At 43.1% G+C, this 17,543-nt stretch overlaps 1 protein-coding gene across 14 annotated transcripts in view; it reads right to left on the reverse strand.

Moving 5' to 3' along the window:
* The window catches only part of MSI2 (musashi RNA binding protein 2), a 255,916-nt gene that overhangs the window by 205,084 nt on the left and 33,289 nt on the right, over positions 1 to 17,543 (reverse strand). The window contains exon 1 of one of the 14 annotated variants that reach the window (XM_055720931.1): positions 3 to 99. The exons of the other annotated variants lie outside the window; for them this stretch is intronic. The gene's annotated coding sequence lies outside the window, so the exon portion shown is untranslated. Of the gene's footprint in view, positions 1 to 2; positions 100 to 17,543 lie in introns of those variants that run through there. 14 annotated transcript variants of the gene reach the window in all.

Raw genomic sequence — 17,543 nt, forward strand, 5'->3', positions numbered from 1 at the left:
ACAAACAAGCTAAACGGCCAAGTTCACCCGTCACCCCAGGGGTCGAGCACACCGAAGGCTGCGGAGGGTCTGCCTCCCTGCCAGGAGCAGGGTACGCTGCAGCCCTCTCTATCCCTGCTACTCCCTCGAGGCTCGTGAGACGAGCGCTCCTGCTCTCAGAAACGGCTTTGAAGAGCTACCAGCAAACTCCTTGACACAGATCCAGAATACAGCAGGAAACAATGGCAATCAGGCCCCAAAACCAGTACTTGAATTTAAAAACAACCAAACAAAAAAGCCCACACAACAAACCCCACACACACCCACAAGAAAAAAATAAATAATTACACATGTAGAAAATCAGATATAGACAGAGCTGATCACATCATCCCTGGCTTCATAAGTGATTGACACCAATCAAATCTCCCCATGTTCTTGGAGAGGAAATAGATGACCTCCATGCCTCAGAAGAAAAAAACCTAGAGACACAAATGCTAAGTAACCTGCTTGAAAAAAGAAAAAGCAAGCAGAGGCGAGAGCCAGCTACATTGCAATCATGAGTTATGAATACCCAATGCAATACATAAGAGCTGGCATGGCTGCTTCAGATCTCTGTTGCCAAACTCCAGCAAGATTCTCATTATCGAATAATTGAAAAACAAAGCTTTGCCATCTTCTCCTCTTTCTCTGAGGTTAGCCCCTTGGCACTAGCACACCTGCCTCCCTGGAGGGTACGGTTTGGTGCATGGTTTTATTTACATCATTTTCAGCAGAACAGGAACCCTCTGACCACAGGTCAGGGCACACACATGGAATTGTGCCAGCCCGTAGCAATCCAGTTCAGCATGCTGCCTACTGCGAACTCGTGGAAAGCAAAATAATTGACATTTTCAATACAACTTCATACCTATATTAATGTACATAATTAAACAGATTACTTAATAACTGCATTATAAATTTATTTACCTACACACAAATCATTAAGAAAACACTAAATAAAAAAATAAAGAAAACCACTAAATAAAAAGGTAAGTAAAAGCTTTTACAAAGCCATAAAAGTTGTCAACTCTACACAGAAGTTAGCTACCTCGAGACCAGAACTAGAATGCACATTCATTTTATATATGAATGATATCTCTAAACGCTTTATGATGTTAAATAACACACAGCTGCACAATTTAATGAGCTACAGCTACAGGGAAAAGTTGTATAAGGAGGAAAAAGAAGAGACAGGGAAGCATCTGATTTTCATGTGAAAGTTAGTGAAATGAAACAGCAATGAAGCAAGGATTATACAAGGAAGTTGTTCAAGACGGCAGGGTCTTCTGAGGTAAAAGCTCTGAGAAAACAGAGCAACAAAAAGAAGCAGATTCACTCACTAGGTGGTTAAAACCAAGAGGGTTTTTGAACTTCCAGTAAAGGATGACATCTTGGTTAAAGGTCTGGATTCTGAAAAAACAGTTTCAGACCCCAGCTTCACTGCAGACCTGCGGGGTGACCTCAGGTGAATTTCTTCACCTTTCCCATGATTTTGCCTCTCCCTCTTCTGGGGAAAGATGATCTTGTTGATCCCTTTGCCCAAAACATTTCCTGCCCATTCTATTTATCTTTCAAAATGTCTTCAGCTCTACAAGTAGACATATGGACAGGGAGGTCACATGCCTGACAGCTGATACATACCAGGCAAAAAGGGAGTGAAAAAGGCAACATCTCTTAAGGGCAAAAATAAATCTCAGGTTTCATCTTAGGAAGCTTTTTACGACAAACAGACTTCCAACACAATATTTTACAAATAAATCAACAAGTAAATTGTGCCAGTGCTCAGCAGTATTACTGAACTGAATACTTAGTATCGGTCTCATTTACAGTATATAGCTCCTACACTGCTTATGCCCTGCAAAGAGCTGGAAACTCTAGCATCCACCCTGTAAAGTCATTATTCAACAACAAACGAGTACTATATTTAGAACTTTTTCCATGAAGTAGCAGTATCCAAGGGCCACTGAGCCAAGAGGCATTCAAAGGTTAAACAAGTCTACAGGCTCGCCCCCTACCCCCAGGTTTCTGCCTGCAGGTTACACTTCAGTTCGCTTACACATGCACCTCAGTTTTATAAGGTGTCTTTGATCCAAGGAGCAAGATACTGCACCAGAAGTTACCCTCTCTGGTGCCTGTATCTGGGTAGTGACCTTAAAAATTACAGGAGCACATATACACAATTACTCTGACTTAATTTAAAATGCTTTGCTAACAAAGATTAAACAAACACATTAAACAGTCTAGAAAAAACCCATAAAACCCCCTACTTTTCTCTGAGCTACTTCAGTCAATATTTCAGCTTCTCAAGCTGCTCTGAACAACACACATTCTTCATTCTTTGATTTTGTTCATATTTTAGGAAACAACTGTTAGATCATGTAGAGATTTAGATTTCATTCTCTGCAAGGAAGTGCGGCCTAGCTACAGCAACAAGCAGAGCACAACTCTTCGCTCCACTGGAGTTATATGTAGTCTTCAGGAAATTAAAACTACCTCCAGCACCAGTCACCAGCAGCATCTGAAAACTGGGACTTGCAGCTCCTTAACATAATACCCCACCACTTGAGCTAAAAGAGCAGCATGACTACATCACTGTAGGAGTACACTGCTGTCCATGTACAGAAGCTATGTGGGAGGAAGGGGCATAACGCAACACATTTCACAAGTGTGCTACAAGGACAATTTCTCTGTGCATCATTCCTCTACCTCCCCCTGCCTTCAAAAGGATAAGGCTTTGTTATTTTTCTTCCAGAGATGACACAAGGCTTGAACTGTGTTTGTAAAACTCTTTCACATCTTGCAATAGCCAACACAAAGACATCTAAAAGCTCAAGAGAAGTGCATAGAAGTGCAACAACAGCTGTGTTCTGCGAAACTGAAGTTACAGATAAACCAGTCCAATCACATTAATAAAAACACACCCACCTTGCTAAGTGGACCGAGCTAAAAAAGTAGTCTTGACCAATCAGTAATGTCGGCATCTTAAATTGTTGATTGTGTTTCCTCCCAAGCCCTGAGGAAACACAGCCAGTGGGGCTGGAAGACTCAGCGTCCAAGGACAAAGAATCAGCAGGCATGTAAGCACCAATATTTATGTAATGTATGTCATGTTCACAGCCACAATGAAATCATTGTCTTCCAAGGGGGTTGGTATGTTCGGAGCATTTGTTTGTTATTTCTAAAGATGCAGGAGGCAAAGCAGTTAAAAATAAAGAGGTCACTGCATGCAAAATTAATCTTTAACTGCCTACACTGCTTTAAACGACTTGTAAGGATTACAGTGCACTCCCCAAGCTGAGAGTACCTTTGTTAACAGAAGACTCCTGAAGAGGTGGTAGAGGGTAGACCACTAATAAAAGTCAGCTGGCAAGTTTTACCAGCTTTCCTTATTCCCAGTGGCTACTCTTCCAGTGGTTGCATTTGGTGTGAGCTCCGTCCCCACACGTGCACCCATCCTCATGCTCTCTGCAGCTCTAGGAGACCTTCTAAACACTGGCATGAGCGGTGCTGCCTGAGCAGCAGACAAGGGAAATTCTCACCCAGTCTCACAGCCTTGCCTAAGCCCATGCTTACAATGGAAGGAACAGTTTTTAATTAATCTCATTCCTCCTGTGAGGAGACAGCAGAGGATTCCTTTAAAACGCAACCTGTGGCAACAGAGTTGTTAAATGCTTAACATGATGTTATGCACAACACGACTTCAATGGTACACACATAATCCAGCCCTGAAGAAGAGCAAGAGGCACACAGCAGAGACGTAGTTTCTTTCCCCTGTAGCAAGGGATGGCTGTTTAGTACTTGGCTATCAGAAAGAAGAAACTTCAGCATTAATTACTACGGAGCATCACAAAAAAATCTAACTTAAAAGAAGAATTAAAAAACTGAACCTACACTTGGGCATCTCCAAAGAGGAGTCGCCCAGCTCAGATTCATGACCTGCAGTATAAATCCACAGTGGACAGTCTGGAGAACCCTCTTACAGGAAGGCATTATAAATATATGTTAATATAAACACAGAAGCCTGTTTTTAATCTAAGAGGCAATCCCTGGATGGCCTCTGGCACTTTTGCACAAGTCACAGTGCCACGTTCTCAGTTTACCTATCTGAGAAACAGGAACAGCACCTTCCTATCTCCCAGCACCTTCTGAAGATTCATGCTTCCAAAAGCACTTCTAAATCAGGACAACCCTCTTCATGTCACCTTTTCGAGCAGAAAAAAGACAAAGCAGACAACTGCTGCAAAATTCACCAATTCAAAGCAGCCTCATCACAGATGCAACAGTTGGAAACCGATTTTTCTGAGAGACAAGGACTAAGGACACAGCTACCCATTTTGCTCACTAAAAAGTGTCTAAACCATGTCAGCTGTATGTGAAGTGGCTTGCTGCACTCCAGACAACTGGCAGGGTAACAAACTGTCACCTAGGTGACAAAATAATGACCCTTCTGTGAAGCTCTTGCAGCGTCTCCTGGCCATAATTGGACACTGCTGTTCAAAATGCTAAGTGTGGGAGAGAACGAGATGGTACGATCGTTGATTTGGAAAGGCTGCAAGCTAACCTTTGGCTCAGCAGGCTAAAATGGACTGCTGCATGATGCTGTACTCAAGAGATCATGATGAGGGCGGCGGAGAGTCTTGTCGCACTGGTAGGTCTGCAAAGGGCTGGAGAATCAGACGGCGCAAACAAGGCAGGTCTTGCCTCTACCAAACCTTAATCACCAGCTCAGCCTCCTTCTACACCAAAAGGCAATGCTACCCGTTGACACACCTGCTACAGTTGTCAGTAAAAGACAACAAAAGCATTAAATATGAGACACAAATGTTTTTTCCCACTCTGCAAAATATTCTTTATATACTCGGCATCTTGTAAGTATTAAATCCATCTGGGAATGACCTACACAAGCTCCACAACAACAGGAATGTTGTTCTGCAAGATCTCGGAAGCTATACAGAAATATCTCTAAACGTAACAGCATGAGGAAGGGGGCTAGAGAATTTGAAGAAGGCAACAGAAGCCTTTGAACTCCACAAATGTTTCGTTTTCCAGCATACAGTCCTCTAAAACCAGCACAGCTTTAGCTGGCATAACATTAACTACATTGATTTCCATCTAAAGAGTGACAGGCTTTGCCAGTCCAGCCATAGCCTGAAGCTGCCATTGCAAGGAATAAAGGAATAAGTATTCCCCTAAATGCTCCTGCCTACAGCAAGTAGGGGTGGTATAAGGTATCAGCAGGTTGAACAAAATTAAGAACTTGGAGGAAAAGTAAGAAAAAAGAAAGAGACAGATACAGCGAACATACCCACTCACAAAGGTCAGTGCAGGTGAAATGCCAGTTAAAGCCCACGCTGTGGTGGCAGAGGGTCTCACACCTCTGGCCCCAAAGGCAAGCAATCAACAAGACAGAAGAAAGCTGGCTCAAGTTAATGGATTCTAATTCACAATGAAACAAACTGCAGTAAGACTTCACGGGTTTTGTTACCAAATGAGCCTTACATGCACGCTCAGTTCCCCTCAGGAATAAGCAAGTTCAACCAAGAAATCAAGTGGCATTACTGTCCTCTGAAGGTGAGGCCATGGGCTGCCAAAGCCAAGGAATGAAGTCTTGCACAGGTAACCATTTGCAGATGAAAACCATTTGCATTCCAAACAGGTTCTGGCCTCGAAAGGATTACAAACCACCTCGCTGGTGTTTATGAGGCTGGGCAGAATCACCTTACCAGCTGCCTACCACTTCCCTGATGCAATGGAGGAGGAAAACACAGCATACAACTCATCTCTCTGAAAGAATCAGGTTTAGTTACAGGTTTGCCTTATCTGCAGCCTTGCTGCAACTTCATGTCAAGTATGTCTTCAGGTCAGGTCCGTTAGATTGGTTGCAACATTTTAAAGTCCTGAAATACATCTGCTAAAGCCATATAATACACGTACTTGAACCCCTAATTTCTAAAGAACCAGCTCCTTTCCAGTAGCTGGTGCCTGAACTTGTCAGGCTGTCACACTTCATTAGAGTTAACTTAACAAGATAAGCAACCTGGCTGTAATGACGACAGCTTGGTCAAGTGAGCTAGGCATGCTATCCTCACCCAAGGAAGAGCGAACGCTTTGGAAGAGACACAAAATGAAAGCCTGAGAATAACAAGTTTAGGCTCATTAACCTGGAATGCAGTGGAGCAACCATGGCACTGGACACAACCTGCCTCAGAGAGCGCAGGAAAGCCAAGTTTCCACCTGACCTTGGAGCCCACACTGGCCAGTGGTGGTAAATAGCCAGGTCAGGTAAGGGGGGAAAATGAAAAGTAGTAAAATAATACTAGATGATAAAATAATTCAGAATAAAATGTCACTTTCCATGACTCCACTGAAGTAGCACTTCACAAAAAGCAGGGCCACTGCTTTTCACAACCCTTTGCTGCACATCACAAATGCATAGTAAATTAATTAGACCCGTGAAAAGAAAATGCATTTGCTTAGTGGAAACACACTGCAGTTCAGGCCCAGGAAAGGCCCAGGAGAAGTCTTGACTTAAGAAGAAAAAGTGAACTGAGTACACTCATTTCTGTTCCTCTTGGCTTACTCCCGTATATCAGCTTCCAAACAGCCAGGAATAGTTTCCACTGTATTTCCTCATAAATTCTGCTTTGATCATTCAGATAAACGTTTGTTGCCTTCCCCCTGAAACAAGCATGAACTTTTCCATTCGTGCTCATACCAAACCCAAACATCTGACAAATGAAGGCAAAGAATAGAAAATATTTATATACCCAGGAGTAGGTATTGCTCCTCACAGTCATTGGGGCAATGCAATAATAGGGGTTACATCAGAAGTTTAAGGAGGCAAGCTATAGCTTGAAATGAGCCATGGAAGCCCAACGTAACTCAAGATGAAATGGAAATCACCCTCTGACTAAGAGGTTTAACAAAGATTAAAATGGCAAAATAGGAAAAAAAGCATTGCTCAGCTAATCTTACAACTCTCTTCAAGTCCTATCACATCTGCACTGGCACATTTGCACATACCACTAGACAGGCTGAAACCAGGTGAGCTAAGGCAAGATAAAAGCAGATGCAGGAGAAAAAAAGAAGTCCATCTGCATAAAAGGCTTCCTGTGTTCAGGTCAAGTGAAGATTAGACACACAATGCTGGGAGGACTACACTTCTTTCTGTAAAAAGGATATTTCCATAACTAACATTTGAGAAGAGTGTTGTGCTTGTTAGGAGACGACAAAAGGTTGGCTCCTTTTGATCTTTCCCTTCCTCCTCCTCGACAGATTTTTTTTTTTTTAAAGTCATTTGCTTTAGTGAGCTATAGACCTAGTTATGAATTACATTCCTAGATGTTAGCATACGAACCCACATCAACAGGACACTGTAAGATCCCAGGTGGGTACAGAGGAGAAAGACACTGTATGACGCGCAGCATTTCTAATCACAGTTGTAGGTAAAAATAATAATAGATGCCTTGCGTTTCCCATTTCCTTCAAGTAACGTTTCCTGTGGCTATTGGTAAGTTTAATTGTTTTGTTCTTCTGTGATTACCCAGAAGGTTCTCCTTCCCAAAGCTGGAGACTAATCACCAACACCTAATCCAGCAGCCAATCTAATATGAGATAATGGAAAAAATTAACTAAAAGGCGGCAGGTAAGAGACAACAGCACGGTATTTCTGTCTCCCACAGCATTTTTGTCAGTGTTACTGGCAAAAGAACAGCCTCCAAAGTAATACAGCCTAGTCTCCCATCACTGTCATAGACATTCACACACCTAAAACGTTGCTTTAGCCGAGAGGACAAAAGCAGTACAGCAGCAGGGCACTAACTGCTCACACAAGACCGTCCCACTGGGGTTCTGTGGCATGAGCAGCAGCACGAGTGCTGCTGTCACCCAGCACCATGCAGGAGAGCCGGCATCTCCAAAACATTTGCTCATAAAGCTCCAAAGTAAACTACATACAACATGACGAAATAAGTTATCACTAGGTATGTCTAATGCATGACATGCTACCAAATGAAGGATAAGAGACACGTTTACACAGATTTCCTGCCTACCTCCTGTGACAATTCAGTAAACATTAGAAAATTTACATTTAACAAATTAGGATCTAAATTTTAACCAGAACAGGTGTTCAGTCTGTAAGCACCCTCTTGAAAGCCTTACTGAAGTCTTAATCCTTCATGTTGTGCTCACTTGAGGTGATGAGCCAGAAGTTTGGGGATTTGGTATTTAAAAGGTGTGGTTGCAGACGGCGTTAGTTAAACTGTCCCTGCAAGAGCAGCAGCGATGTGCATGCACATGTACACCACAGTACCGGTGATGTTCTGCACGAGGTTCAGGGTACCTCCTTGCTGCCAGCAATTTATTCACACACCCAAGCTCTTAATTTCTAGAGGCATTCTTCATTAAAAAAATTCAGCAACACCTCAGTTATTCTGAGGCTCCAAAATCACTAAAGCAGATAAGCCTGTTCTGTTTATTTTTAAAAAGCTGTTTTCTTAACCTTGGATTTGAATGGAAGATTTGACTCCTGGAAAGTCTATGAAACAAACCAACTCATGAACACACACACACACCACCACCCTAATGTTACAACCAATAGCTACAACCAGGCCACCTTCAGCTGGAAAGCCACAGCTTCTGAATCACTTGTTCTTGCAAACCCCTGCAGTTAACAACTGAAATACAGACATCACTATTGTCTCTGGATTCCTCACGGCATCAAAGACTTAGCTCTAACAGAGCCCAACTGGCAGAGTTAGCCAAGTCCTCTGAGCCCCAGAAATCTCATTAGATTGACTAAAAATTACAAAAGCCTCAAAATACTCCAGCAAAGGAATTTTAGAAGAACTGCAGTTAAATAAATACTGTATAACCTTTTGAAGCCAAACTGTATATCCAAAACTGGATTTATTTTTTCCTTTCAACAATCACCAATTAGAAAGCCAGCATCCAAGAGTAGGTAGTAGAAAACATTTTCAGCATGCTGCGAGAGTAAAAACTTTTATTGCAAATCTAATTGAGAACCCTCAAATTATGAGGATGCTGATAAAAGTCAGAGGAACCCATCTCTACAAAATCCCATTTAGGTGCAACATTCCCCACAAGCTGCAGATTTGATGAAAAATTCTCCACTCTTTTGCCTTATGGACTAACACTCATGTTCTACAACCACAGAGGCACAATTCTGTCTCCAGTCTTTATCAAGGGCTTGGCGGTGGGAGAGTGAGATTTCCCAGGACCTGTTCCACCAGCCAACCACCCAGCCAAGGTCACCTTGCCACCCAGACACCCCTTGTGAGTTTTTCTTAACTCTGCTGCCCCCAGGTTTTCTGCTCTTGTCCTAGGGAGGGAAGCAGGGGATGAGAATCCCATATGCCTGGGGAAACAGAGCAGAGGGATCGATGTCTGCTTCTACTGCAGGCTGTTTTGCTCTCCCACAGCGACTGCAGAACTGAGCCTTGCCCCAAACCTGGAGCCATTCCTGTCACAAACTATCAAACAGGAGCCACGTCAGGGCTCACCAGTTATGGAAACAAGATGGTGGCAGTGCCTAAAGATACTGGTTTAAAATATTTCATTATCTGGAAACATGAACATTAATTTCTTTGGAGATTCCCACTACCCTCTGTAGGAGCCAGAAAATCATTTTCTACACCTATGACCCATCCATCCGTCATTCATTCACGCAAACGTGGATTTTATCTCCCCTGCATTTTGGAGACGAACCAAGCCAACAGGGTTTTCATGCACTCCCTCTCCACGTGCCAGAACCCCCAAGGCATGCAGAAAAGCCAGCTTGAGCACACAGCAGGGCTGCTTGGAGGTGTCCGGGGTTTGCCTTCGCGGGGGGGGGGGGGGTATCGCCCATCACAGCTCACATAGGTTTCCTTGCTAGCAAAGGATTGGCTCAGATGTTTGTTACTTCACAGCCAATTAATGAACCAGGATTTACAGGAACATAAAAATTCACAAGGAAACTTAACATATCTCAGATAGTGTGTAAATTTACATCCAATATGTTTGGAACATGTCAATAAAATATTTATCATTACATTGTGACTCTCCCAACTGTTGTGTTTTGCTCTTGGCAGAGGTTAAAATGACTCCCCCTCACCATCCTGTGTGTATGTTATAGATAACACTTTCAAAACTGACTGCCAGTGAAAAAGAGCAAATTTGGTTCAGAAGCATACTCTTTAAAATTAAGCTTTCACAGAACAATTCGGATTAGCAGAGCAAGACTAAGTGTTTAATCTTCCCCTGCAATTCTCGACAACGTTCCTTTAGGGGGAAGAGAAATGCACAGCAAATCATTTTTTCTAGTAAGCGTTTCCTATCACCAAAACCAATTCAGGACATGGAAACCTGACTGCTGAAATCAGAATCCAGTTTAATAGAAATATGTATCAATACAAAGCACCTGCATCTGTGTGCAGCATTCTAGGTTTGACTAGTAACACTCATCCACAACAGCTTGCTACTTAAATGCTAAAAACCACTCAGAAAAGAAAGAGGGCATACACACCAGCATCACACTCCCAACACCAACTTCAATCTGTGAAATGCCCCTTAAAAATACTTTAGATCATCATGTACGTATTGGGGTGTGTGTGTGTGTGTAGATGACACATGACACAGACAACACAACACCCCAGCCAAAAACAACCCCCCCACAACCAAAAATAGACAGACTTAACACACACGAAGTATACACACATACACAAAACCAGACAATCCCCTTAATTCATGCAGAGACTTACAATCCTAAAGGATCCAAGTTGCTTTCCAAAGGGAATAAGTTTATCGACTGCAGCGTGATCAGATTTACACCATCAACTCCATAGCAAAACACAACCACTGCTTTAACGATAAACCAAACACCCAGAAGCAAAGAGAGAAAAGACAAGGAGGAGGAGGAATGTCAGGTAGGCAGATTATTTTATTGAAAAAGTAAAATGAAAGGAGGCCTGAGTTTTAAGTGCCAGGGAGCCCTTACTGGCTGGTAGCTTACATCTTAACCTCGCATTTAAGTAGCACCAAAATTAATATTCCTTACTTATCTCATCTGGCTAATGTCATCAGAAGACGTGCAAAAGGAAAAGGAGGGCAAATATCAGCCTCTTTCACCACCGCATTTCCCAGCGTTGACTGGCTGTGGGAGGAGAAAGATTTCCTGATTTACTTCTCTCTTAAATAAAGTTTATGCCTCTCCTCCTTCCCCACAAGTGCCCCGTTTAAGAAGGAATTCCCCTTACAGGCTTAAAAAAAAGCCAAAACCAAAACACAAAACAAAACAAACCTGCCTGATACAACTTGAACTTAATTTTCTTTGGGCAATTTTCCTGAAAGAAAATAATAATAATATGGGAGTGTCCTGCTGAGGTTAATCACTAATGCAGTAAAATAAGATGGAAGGCAAACGGTGTAAACCTACTTTGAATTCCAATCAGAAGCTGGGGGAGTATTAGCTGTCAAACGGCCCATGGCACTTACATTGCTCCCTCCCTTCTTTAACTGCTACCGTAAGAGAGCTACAAGCTTTTACTATTCTGCATATGGCTTCAAATACATATCTAACAAAGCCTGAAAAATGAGAGGCAGATGAGCTGTCTTAGCCCAGAGGAAGGAGGTTAAAACGACCTCAAATCATAAAGTCTAGTACAGTATTTAATCTTTGAGACTAGAAATGTTTTACAAAAGTCAGTATTGATCAGACCTTCATGCCAGCTGTCCTCCTGCTGCAATGGAGGCACCTTGCTCCAAAGTAAAATCAATGATCAAAGGCTTATCTATGGGAAGAGGAGGAGACCACTGCTTATGGAGACATAAATTGAAAAAGTCAACAGAGAGAAACATCATCCAAGTTTTCATCACAGAAAAGAAAATATTTGTTTTATGGGGTAGGTAAGAAAATTTGCCACAACCTCTTCCGTTTCAGGCTGGTTAGACTTGGATCTCCACTTGGTTGACAAATGTGTACAGCAAGCCGTATTCTGGCAGTGCACAAGCTGTGCTGCTGCGATTTTGGTGCTGTGCAAAGTTGGAGCAAGAAGAGTACAATCACACACCATTAAGGTGACTAAAGATGGGAAGGAACAAGAGGAGACTCTTTGCACTAAGGCCTTAAAAGATGTTCACACTGGTCCTGCCACCAAGCTCTCAAATTTTCATTTAGCTACCCTATCTAAAGAAAGCACTAAACTTGCTCCTCACATTTCATTAAAAGAAGCTCAAGAGATTCTTTCCAGTAAGAACTTCCCTTCAAATTTCATTAGTAAGAGACAGCCTTTATGCTGCAACATGTTTAACAATATTCCCCTCCTCATCCAGGAAGCAAACTTCCTCTTTTGGACTACACAGGTCATGCATCAAGGGATATCCTTAAGTTCAGCAGGATCCTCAAGCTCATGCTACAGAGAGCTCTCACAAGAGCGCCTGCCTACTGCACACTTCGCTATGCACAGTCACAGTCACCACCTCAGCAGAGACCTCGTCCTTTCTGGCTCCTTGAATAAGCGCTCCAAATCCCAAGATCACTGATGTTTATGTTTTGGCAAACATTCAGATCTCCCAGCAAACCAGGATTTCAGTAAACATCCATTCTTAAACCAGGGAAAAGCCATAAAAAACAGCAAGCAGAAGAGAAGTTATTTGCTTAACATCATATCTACAAAACAGCAAACCTCAGCACCGATGCCGGCCTTCCTTCTCCTGAGAGCTCCCCATCCAGCACTGCTGAGCTGAGCTCATGGATCTGGGAGTTGCTTTTTTTTTTTTTAGTATGCTCCAAACCTGAAATTGTCTCTTCAGGTTCACACTGTTATTGGGACAGAATCTCTGAACTTCCCAAACATCAGGGCATGTTTGAAATCTCACAGGTTGAACTTCCAAAATTACAGCCACTTGGAAAAAATCTGCCCACAGTCTTTAGCCTGAAATGTCTTTAAGTCTGAAATGGGGGGCTACAAGCTGCCCCCAGCCCAGGCAACAGCCAGGCGAGTCCACCTGCCCTGCATTACCAGCACTCGGCACGACTCCAGGGAACTCCTCCATGAAATCAAAACAGATCTTCCTCTTCTTGCTCTTTTCCTGGAGATCGCTCTTAATAGTAAGCACTTGCCCCCACTCTTCCCAAGACATAACTCTTACATGAAATTGTTAGGCATGCCAAGAGCACCACACAAATGTAAGCAGAATGGGCCCCATATCCACGATCACCGCCTCACAGGTCCTTGGACATCACCCACAGGGAAAAGAGGAATCCTCAGTGCCTGGAAAAGGGAGTGCATCACATTTTCCAACAGCAGTCATGCTGGCTCAGGAAACAAGTTTTTATCTGTAGGATGGCAGCTGCAAGCAACACTTCAAGATGCACAGGAATGACAGTGATGGCATTAAAGCTGCTTTGCCCCACAAACTTTAAACTCTGTCAGGGAGGAGACTGGAAGGACAGAAAACAACATTAACATGCGCTTCAGATTCATTTTTCAGGGAAAGAAAGCTTCTTCTCCCCTCAGTATCACCCAAATATATCAAAGTGATGGAAATTGTATTATGATAGATAGATCAGTCACTATGATATATATGTTTATCATGCAAGTAGCTAATTGCAAACATTCCCTTCTCTACCCTTAACTTCTACTCCTGGATCAACAATACCCTGCTAAACCTGAAACGGCATCAGCAGGTGACCTAAACAAAACCCCCAAAATAAACAAAAAGTTAAAATTTAAAAAAATGTTAAAAGAGTTGTGAAGAAAACTACATACAAATTCTTTCAATCTCAACATTTCCATACATCAGAAACCAGTGGCTCTTTACTGCAATATTTTTAAAACCCCCTGCCTTTTTCCTGCATTATGGATTAAATTTCCTATGGTATTTTCCTTTGGCATAAGTGGAATTTGAGTTGCATGCGTGTCAAATGGCACTTAAGGACACTTTCATCAGCACTGTTATTTCTCTTCATGTTATGCCAGCACCCGCGGAGGTCCAGAGATCAGGGCCCTACTCTGTTAAGGCACTGCACACAGAGCAAGACTCCCGGCTCCAGAAACCTCACGATGAGAGCAGACAAGATAAACAGAGACAGGAAAGAACTGGAGGCATTGAGAGGACACATGACAAGCCCTAACTCCTGCAGAAGAAGGAGCCGAGCACAGGTTAGACACCCAGTACAGCAGGCTGAACACTGACCCTGGCTGCTTTTTATTGTTTAAGCTCATCTTTTATAGTCCGGTTGTCTTGGTAAAGTCGTCTGAAATTCCCAGAATCGGAGGTGCTGTAAACAGGAAAGGAAAGACTCGAAAGTGAAAAGACGTGACTATTAATACCCACAAAAAACTACAGCAGCTATTCAGTGTGTGAGGGAGAGCGTGCCACATGTTGCTTTCACCATCAGAAAGCTTCAGCACAACCCAAAGCAAGTCAATATACTGTATTACCTCACACGGTTGTCACAGCCACGTTTTCCCAAGGATTTAAAAATACCTACCAAAAATACAGAACTGCACAAACATACTCCCATATCCAATTTTCTCCTACTGCATGGTAACTTGTATACAGATAATATAAAATCTTTAATCTGGACAAGTGAACGTAATGGGCAGCAGAACAGAAGTATATTTTATTGTCTAAAATCCCACTTTGGTCAGTAGAAGCTTAAAATAACTTCTGCCTTCTAGCCTGCTCAGTGTCCTTGCAAATGGAGTCTGAATGACCTAATGTTTTCTCCCAAGGGATGGGTGAGTCTGGCCAGAAACACCAGCTGGAACCTTCAAAGCTACCAAAGACAAAATAGTCTGTAAAACAAAATTTCTGCACCGACTTCAAGGTTCGGCCATTCCCTCAGCTATCAAGCAGCCAGAAAAGTAAGGTCAAACTGGGGATGCCCAAGTTATTCCCATCCTCTCAATAAAATAAACGGTCTTTGGAAAAGGAGACCACCTTTTAGTTCTGGGTGTGCTCCGCCTCTAGCACTGAATCTGTAACAGCGGCTCCTCATCATTACTGCAGTACGAGTAAATGAGAGAAAACTTCCTTCCAGATGCCCACCCTACTGACCAGTGCACTCAACGTTCGTTTCCACGACCATTTTTACAGTGCTTCTTGTGCACAAAGGATCTCAATGTCTTCTTACCCCATAAAAGCATTAAGGGGCAGGGGGAGAGAACTGAAACATTAGGTGTTAGGGAAGCATGCCATTGTTCGTGCAGCTCTCCAACAGGAGACAACGGGAAGAGGGCTACAGCATGCTTAATTAGCATAGTAAGATATCTGATCCATCTACCCCTTAATTTTTTTGCTTTCAGCTCTGACCAAAAGATCATCCCTTCAAAAAAGGCAACTAAAGTTTCATATTATGCACCTATATAATGCCCATTGATCCACCTCTGCAAGAAATTCTTCCTGTTTTCTGCTGTGGCTTAGCACATTTCAGCTTCAACTATCCATGTTGAATTTTTAGGAAATAATGTTACAGAACATGAATTTAAACACGAGGGGGAGGGAGAGAAGGCGGTTTGTTTAAACTTGGCCATAGCGCTGATCTCAAGCTCCCGTGACAAAAATTTCCAGCCTACCATTCTCTGAGCAGAGGTTTGGTTTCAATTTGACTATTCCTGAACTTTAAAGTATTGTCCTACGGTCATATTCAGTTACAGACCTGAAAAGAAAACAAAAGACCCCCGAATAGTTTTCAGCAGGCCCACCATAGTTTTGATTAGCTCCAGTCAGCAGTCACAATGAAGTCTAGTTAACACAACTTGGGTTTCAAGACCAGGCACTCATTTAAACACGGCTCTGGCACCGACTGTCAGGCTCTGTCACCCATCTATCAGCTTCTGTGCCTTAGTTTTCCAATCTGTGGAATGGTCAGTGACATTTCCCCATGGAGGATTAAATGACTGCATGTTGCTTAGGAAATTTAAGACACTAAACATGTACCCACTATCTTTTAATCCAACCCCCTCCGATTATTCTAGGCTTCACAGCATCCCTGCACACAGTGCCCATCTCCACGACAATCACGACTCCGACTTTCCAATCTATGCTGTATCTCCGCAGCAAGGCAGGCACAATCGTTGTCTTGTAAGATAAAGCTTCTGACTCCAAACATTTTTTTTCCTTGTGCTTTTGTAATGACTACAGGAGGGCAAGGCAGGGACCATCAGTGTACCAGCATCCCTGTGTTCCAGGGCACTTATTCTTCAGCAGCTTAATCAACACTGTCATATGTAAATGGCTGCAACTCTGGCCTAGCAACTTCTTGTCAAAGCTGCCTTCCTTCATAGTCCTCAATGAGCAAATGGCTTATCGAGGGAAAAAAATGCAGCAGACACCCTGCATCATGGAGCACCAGCCTCTGAAACTGTAACAGCTATCTAAAGTTAAAACAAATACGCTAGCACACTGCCAATTAATTATTTCCCCTGACTGAGGTCACTTCAGACAGGCTACAGGGACACCAGAAAAACCTGACCACATCTGCCTAGCAGGACATCTCCCAATAGATTAACTTACCAAATCCTCCAGGTGACTCCTTAGAGAGGTCTGAAACCACCCCTCCAGTGAGCATGTTGCTATGGAAAACCACACAGCATCTTTCTTTACCTAGCAATAAGCATTATTCATGCCTTTCCCATAAAAGCTAGTAAGCCCAAAAACGAGACAGTAAGACTACAGCATTCCTCAGACATGAAAGGCAACACTGGAAGCAGGAGTGGCAAGCAAGAGCAAAAGTGCAAGCCTAAAGCAGCTTAAAACTCACTGTAGCAACTTGGTAATACAAAAAAAGGAAAAATCTCATTGAAATATTCACATATATTTTTAGAAGTAGAAGTGGTTCAGTCAAGGTTTAAAGAGGGAAAACAAAAACCCACACAACCAAATCACTGAACCAAAACACATGACCCCACGAGACCAAACCTTTTGTTTCCAAGACCCTAAAAGAAATTCTGCTTTGCAGATAATCAGTCATTACTCAGACTTGTAACAAGTAAACTCCTTTTCAAATGGGAAAAAACAGCAAGAACAAAAAAACTGTGGCTTGTTTGTATAGTTTTCTCCCATTTTTCAGCTACAGTCTTCCTCTCTCATCCCCTATGCTTCCAAATCAGCTGAAAAAAGTTGAAGCCATGGCTTTGCTAACACTGCTCCCTCACTAAGCCATGGCGGCAGCACATCCCTCTGGAGCTTGCAAAGAAAATTCAGGTTCTGAAGAGACCACTGTTCGCTGCGTGTCCCTGCCACACACCCTCCAAAAACCCAAAACCTCTATACACAACGAAAAAGCCCACCCAGCAGGCCAGGCATCCCTACGTCACCAGCCATGAGAGCAGCGCTGGCGCGAGTGAGCGACACCGTGCCCAGCGAACCCGGCGCGATCTCCGAACAGTAGCCCCCACGGCAGGGCTGGCTCCCTGGCTCCCTCCCCCACTAGCCCAGCCTACCTGGCCACCCCACCAGTGACTGATTGGGGAGCGTGGCCAGCGCCAGGGAGGCTGCCCAAACCCACGCAGGAGACC

The sequence above is a fragment of the Falco cherrug genome, chromosome 1 (genome assembly GCF_023634085.1).
Source record: "Falco cherrug isolate bFalChe1 chromosome 1, bFalChe1.pri, whole genome shotgun sequence".
Taxonomy (NCBI): Eukaryota; Metazoa; Chordata; class Aves; order Falconiformes; family Falconidae; genus Falco; species Falco cherrug.